Genomic DNA, 5,742 nt, shown 5'->3' on the forward strand with positions numbered 1-5,742 from the left:
AAATTATTGAAAGACTTCTCACTACTCTCCCAAATCATTCTCAGGCAAAGAAAAGGCAGTTCTACCTTCAACAGTGCCTTGTAATAAAATGAGTCAGATTCATTTCGCTCATGATTTGCCCTTGCCTCCCTTTGTCCATGTCTTAAACTACATCCTGGCTTGGTCTGATTAGCAATGTCTCCTCGGAGGCAGAGGAGGCCCTGCAAGAGTGGGATGTATTGCAGGTCAAGATTAAAGTGCTCTGCATGCCATTCACTGTAAAAACTATAACTGGCTTAACTCAGTGCAATTAGATGGCTCAGAGGTTGCAGAGTAACAGCAGCAGTGTTTCAGTGCAGCTGATTAAAGCACAGCCCTGGCATTAAGGGATGTGATTAAAAGGCAGTGTCAGGGCTGAGACCTGGCAGAGAAGCTCAGCAGGCAGGGTTAAATCCATAGCTTCTTCTGGGGTTGGACACCCCAGGGCCTGGAAAAGATCTCTAAGTATCAGCTGAGCCAGCTCAGCTTTTAGGTCTGGAATGCCATCTTGTGATGGCAGTGGGGAAGTGGAAATGGCCCCTCTGTGGAGTCTGAGGAGATGATGGAATTACAGAATGGGTTGGGTCAGAAGAGACCATAAAAATAATTTTATTCCTCCCCCTGCCTTGGCAGGGGCACCTTCCACTGTCCCAGGTTGCTCCAAGCCCTGTCCAACCTGGCCTTGGGCACTGCCAGGGATCCAGGGGCAGCCACAGCTTCCCTGTGCCAGGGCCTGCCCACTCTTCCAGGGATCAATTCCTCATTCCCAATATCCCATCCATCCCTGCCCTCTGGCAGTGGAAACCATTCCCTGTGTCCTGTCTCTCCATCCCTTGTCCCCAGTCCTTCTCCAGCTCTCCTGGAGCCCCTTTAGGTCCTGGAAGGGGCTCTGAGGTCTCCCTGGAGCTCCTCCAGGTGAGCACCCCCAGCTCTCCCAGCCTGGCTCCTCTGCCGAGGGACTCCATTTCTGGGAGCATCGCCATGGCCTCCTCTGGACTTGCTCCAACAGCTCCATATCCTTCTGATGCTGGAGCAGCTCTGCAGGGGGATCCCACCAGGGCAGAGTAGAGGGGGACAATCCCCTCCCTCACCTGCTGCCCACTCCTGTGTGTTGCAGCCCAGCACAATGGGGTTTCTGGGCTGCCACTGCACACTGTTGGTTCATGTCCAGCTTTTCATCCATGATGTCCTCCAAGTCCTTCTCTGCTGGTCAATGAGCTCTTCTCCCAGTTTGTGCTCATGTGTGGGATTGCCCTGACCTCGGTGCAGCACCTCAAAGAGTGCTGAATCTCCCAAAAGAGGAAAAGGCACCATTGAGGCCATAGCTGCCCCGCCACCTCTGCTGTGTGGGAGCCGAGCAAGGCTGGTGTCACTCATAGGGCAGTGCAAGTATCAGCACCCACAAGGTGTCATCATCATGGTCCCCAGCTGTGATAGACACCAAGGGGACAAAAGTTCTTCTCACCAGAGCCTGAACTTGCTTGGCTGTGGGGCTGGAGGTGACCATCATGGTAAATGATGATGTACATCCACAAATCTTTTCTTCCATAGCTTTACTGAGTTTTCTTCTTCTTCCCATGGTACTACTCTGTCTTTTTCTCCAATGACTGACAGTGTGGCCAAATGGCATTGAGCCAAAATCTGATTGGTGCTGAAGGATCACAGTACCAACCCTGTGGTGCCAGAGCTGGAGGTGAGCAGTGACAGGCGGGCAGTGAGCCCTGTTCAGGGCTGAGGTGACAGTAAAGGATCTCTCTTGCTGCCACAGAAGCCACAGACATTGGCTACGTGGGGGGATGTCCCACTCCAGGCTTGGAGCACACGTATTTTGAAGCATTACAGCTCCATGCCAGTGCAGATCTCCTGAGTGGATGCACTGTGCCAGCAGACAGTGCTCATGTCCTGGTTTAACCCATCCTGCTAATTTATGGGAGCAGAATCACTCAGATGTGATTCCTCCTTTATGCTGTAACTGAACATTCACTCGACAGAGGCTACCCAGGCTTCTGGAGCCTGTTGAGTTGCTTTGAATGCAAGCTGCAGGGCTGTGCTGGGATGCAGGGAGCTCAGGGGAGGCTGTGTCTAGACTAGAGGAACTCTCCTGAAGGCTAGCTGGGCTTTTGTTTTGTAGTAACTCATATCTCTAATCTGGCTTGGAACAAAGCATCTCCAGTCCCTTCAGGCCTGCCATAACACTTGCAGGAGAAAAGGAGGATTTGTTTAGCACTCATCAAGCCAAGATGAACAACAGGGACTGCCTGCAACTGATGCAGAGAGCACACTCCTGTGACAGAAAAGGGCTTCCGCCCCATGGCAGAGCTGCTGTGTTTCATCTGCTTCGACACTTTCTACCTAAAGTTCACATGTGATGTGCAGGTCTTTGTTTGAGGCCCCCTCCAAGGCAAGCAAGCAGAGGAAAAGCTGTGCACACAGAGGGAATCTATACTGGGAAGTGAGAGACTGGTTCTGGCACTGAGAGTTGCTGAGTTCTGCTATTTTGCATTCAGGAAGCTTTTGAAGTATCTCCCCAATCCTGCTGAAAATGTCTTATTAAAAGAGACAAAGCATATTAATTTGGGCCCCATGCTGCACTAATGAATTAAACAGTTCCAGACTGAAGCTGTGGCTTAGGGTCACGGCAGAGTCATCATCTATCCCTGTGTGGGCATGTGCCCTTGGCCACGGGCGGCGAGAACTCCAGGAACAAGAGCATGAAGTGCTCTGTGCTCTTACCTGTCTCTCCACCAGACAGCTCTTGCTGTGCTGCACTGGGCATAGCTGAGAAATCTGTTCCTCACCAGGTTCATTCATCACTGACAGGGGAAGCACCAAGCTCCTTCTGCTCAGCACCAGCCTCTCTCCCTGCACACAGCCGTGTCCTGGGCACAGCGAGCCCAGAGCTTCTCGGGACAAAGCAGGATCAGGCTGAGCTGGGGAGGAGCACCCCACGTCCAGGAAGAATAGCTGCCTGACTTGGGCTGAAAATAGACCATGAAACATTTGAAGAAGACAGAGCTGGAGTGGATGATTGCCTGAGGCAAGGCACAGCTCCAGCTGAGTTCATTGCTGAGCTCTGAGAGCATAAGCACAAGGAGTATGGGGGAGGTATGCCAGGCTTTCTGGAAAGGCCTTGAAATGTCTCACTGGAGCACAAAGCCCAGAGAAAAACTTCCTTTGAATGGAGCCCCAGTGAGGGAGGTCACAGTTTCACTGCTATGCCCAGACATGGATACACAGAGCCCTGGGCTGACGTTAAGGCATCCAGTTGCGGCCAGGGAAGGTGTGGAATTGTGCTTCTCCCAGCGAGGCACTTGGCAGCACCACAACTTTTGCTCTGCTTTTTTCAGGGCTGGATTTTTGTTGCTGGCAGCTGTTTCTGAGCTGGCACTTCTACCTCCTGTGCCTGAAGTGGGACACATCAGGGGAAAGCAGACGCAGCTTACCAGCCCTCTGCTTCCCATAAGCTGGTGCTTGAGTTCAGTTCTCCCAACTCCACAGATCTTGTGTTTCCTGCTCTGGCTCTGTCAGGGATGCTGGAAGTGTCCAAGACGAGGTTGGACGGGGATTGGAGCAACCGAGGATAGGGGAAGGTGTCCCTGCCCACGGCAGTGAGTGGGAAGAGCCGATCTTTAAAGTCCCTCCCAGCCAAGCCGCCCTGTGACTGATAATCGAGGGGTTTTGCCCGCCCCGGGGGGAGCGGCCGAAGCGAGCGGGGCGGTGCCTGTGGAATCACGTCGGCAGCGCGGCCGGGCTCGTTCCTTTTGCGCCCCCGCCGCTGTGAGGGCAAGGAGCGGCTCTGGGCTCTGGCGGGCCGGGCTCCCTCAGCTCGCCGCCGTGAGGGCAAGGAGCGGCTCTGGCGGGCCGGGTCCCCTCGCCATGAGGGGCCACCGCCGCCATGAGGTGAGAGGGGAACAGGGCACGGGTGGCGGCGGCAGCGGCGCTGGAGATAGGCGCTCAGGGGACGGAAAGCGCCACGTGAAATATTCACCTTACTTAATTTCGCTGTTACTGACGGCCGGCAAGCGCTGCAGCCCGCGGTGCCCCGGGACTGGGGGTGTTGCTCAGCAGTGCTGTTCCGCATTAATTCCTCAGCCTTTCGCTCGATTTGCTGGCTTTTGTCCTCTGCTAGAAGCCAGGCCCCTGTTTTTGAGCTTTATGAATACAGATGGAACTAATGGATTATTTGCGATGTTTCTGCTGTCCTATCTTTAGGCCTTCGGCCGATGGGGGAATCGCGGTGACCCGCAGCCGTGGGGGGCGGGAGCCGCCCGAAGGAGCAGCCCTGATGAGGTGGCCCGGCCGCGCCGTGTGTGAAACCCCCGAGCTGTGCTGTGCTGGGACAGCCAAGGAGGCTCTCCAGGAGGGCACTAGAGCCTGCGGAGAGATGTGAAGGGATAACCTGCCCGTGAGACAAAGGGAGAGCTCTGGAGCCACGTGGGTGAGGTGTGACCCTGAGCCAGTGAGGGGAAATGGGCAGAAGTATTTCTTTTGCTGTCTTGAATTAACTAAAAGGCGTCTGCTGGCTCTTGTGCTAGCATCAGGTCCTCAGGGTGGAAATTATATGGTTTATCCAGCAATAGGTTTAGCTTATCTATTCCTCTTGCTGGATGAAGCCTTGATGAGAGTAGGCATCATCAGAGAGATGCCTCCACTTTTTTTCTGCCCTGTAAACCCTCTGGTTTTGTTTGTTTTTTTTTTTTTTTTTTCTTTCTCCCAGCAGTAGTCAGCTGCCCATGGCTGCTCAGTGCCTGTGCCAGTGTTATGCTGCTGGGAGAGAAAGGTGCTGCTTAGCTTTCCTGGCACCAGTGGGGCCGTCCTGGTGCTCAGTGGTGCCAGGTTTTGGCAGCACTCTGCATGCCTGAGAGTGGTGTAACTCCTGCTCGTGGAGTTAGAGCCTAGATTGGATGCAGACAACACACAGAAAAAGGAAAATTCTGTTGCAGATACTTTAATGTGCATCTTTTATGTAAAAGTAAATGTCAGCTAATTAACTGGTCAGTGCTAAGAGTTGAATAGAGGTCCTCTTTTCAACTGTCTTTATTGGGTTTTTATTACAGGTAAATTGTTGGTGTGGGGCTTGCTGGAGCAGCAGGAGTGGTCAGAAGTAAAGCTGTCAAGGCTGCTTTGAAGAGCCTTGTTTGAAAGGCATTGGGAAGATGGAAACCTGGAGCCAATAGTTTAAACAGGGCAGCTGGAGAAGAATTTGTTTTCAGAATGTGGATGTAGAATTGGAAAAATCAAAGGTGGTTTGGGGCAAGATATAACAATAATTATGTGTACAATTCATTGTTAATCTCCTCTCATTGCTTGTTGGAAATACATTTTTATATGACCTCAATTAAATGTATTTATATTTAAGCTTGCTCACTTTGCTTTTCATTATCTTACAAGGCTGTTGGGTGCAGCAGGGTTTGAGAGTGGTGTTGAATTCTTGTGGGAGACTGGAGAGGCTGTAGTGAGGCACCAGCTCTCATCCCTAGGCCTGGGGGGAAGTGAGCCCACAAAGGAAGGTTGGAGAAGGCTGATGAATATGTAAAATACATCAGAACTGGTGGGGAGGGGCAGGATGACCATCAGGGATTCAGACAAAAATGGTGTTTAAATGCAAAAGTTGGAACAAAAGGAATGTTTTGCTCTCCAAGATGAGAGTTGGATTCCTTGCAGTCATCTAGGAAACCCTGGGTTTGTGAAATAATCCAGACTCCATAAATGTCCCTGACACTT

General features: G+C 52.2%; 1 non-coding gene across 1 annotated transcript; it reads left to right on the forward strand.

Moving 5' to 3' along the window:
• The first annotated feature begins 4,730 nt into the window (after positions 1 to 4,730).
• On the forward strand, positions 4,731 to 4,933 carry LOC128815125 (small nucleolar RNA SNORA74). Its single transcript, XR_008439557.1, has one exon. It is a non-coding gene; the product is annotated as a small nucleolar RNA SNORA74 (small nucleolar RNA).
• The last annotated feature ends 809 nt before the right edge of the window (positions 4,934 to 5,742 follow it).

The sequence above is a fragment of the Vidua macroura genome, chromosome 15 (genome assembly GCF_024509145.1).
Source record: "Vidua macroura isolate BioBank_ID:100142 chromosome 15, ASM2450914v1, whole genome shotgun sequence".
NCBI classification, from domain to species: domain Eukaryota; kingdom Metazoa; phylum Chordata; class Aves; order Passeriformes; family Viduidae; genus Vidua; species Vidua macroura.